Source organism: Galeopterus variegatus, unplaced genomic scaffold (assembly GCF_000696425.1).
Source record: "Galeopterus variegatus unplaced genomic scaffold, G_variegatus-3.0.2 Scaffold199, whole genome shotgun sequence".
Taxonomy (NCBI): domain Eukaryota; kingdom Metazoa; phylum Chordata; class Mammalia; order Dermoptera; family Cynocephalidae; genus Galeopterus; species Galeopterus variegatus.
Window position 1 is genome coordinate 634,580 of NW_007726310.1, and position 259 is coordinate 634,838.

The window sequence follows — 259 nt, forward strand, 5'->3', positions numbered from 1 at the left end:
CCGCCAGGACGTGGCAGGTGCAGGCGGGAGGTGCGTCGGCCCCGCCCCGAGGCCCCGCCTCCTCGGTGCGGGGCCACTTCCGGGCCGGCAGCCGGACGTGGGGGCGGGGGTCTGCCGTTGACCCGGTGACCGCGGCGCCGCGCGAGGTCGGAGGCGCTGCCTGGCTCGCTCCGAGTCTCCCTCCCGGACCATGGGCCCGCGCCCGGCCTGCGCCCAGCTCCGCCTTCCGCCGGCCCGGGTGTGACGGAGCCGGACAGCC